Source organism: Adiantum capillus-veneris, chromosome 25 (assembly GCF_014529385.1).
Source record: "Adiantum capillus-veneris isolate H3 chromosome 25, ASM1452938v2, whole genome shotgun sequence".
NCBI lineage: Eukaryota > Viridiplantae > Streptophyta > Polypodiopsida > Polypodiales > Pteridaceae > Adiantum > Adiantum capillus-veneris.
The window spans coordinates 1,172,212-1,172,500 of NC_140955.1; positions in this window are offsets into that span (position 1 = coordinate 1,172,212).

Sequence of the window (289 nt, forward strand, 5' to 3'; positions counted from 1 at the left end):
AGCATTCAACATCCTATAGGCTCATTTACACAAGCCACCCTCATAGTATGGCCTTCTTTCATACGTACTTACATACATGCAATAGTATTGGGCATCTCCTGCAAAAGGACTCTAGAGGATCTCCTTACATTTGTTTTTATAACAAAACACCCTAAAAATTGGCTTTCCCTTATACTATTCGCTGACAAAATTGGCATTGGAAAGGTCCAATGACACTCTCAACCTATGGAGAGACTCTGAAAATAACACAAGGCGAGATACCTCGCTTTAGAGAGAAGCATAGAATCCC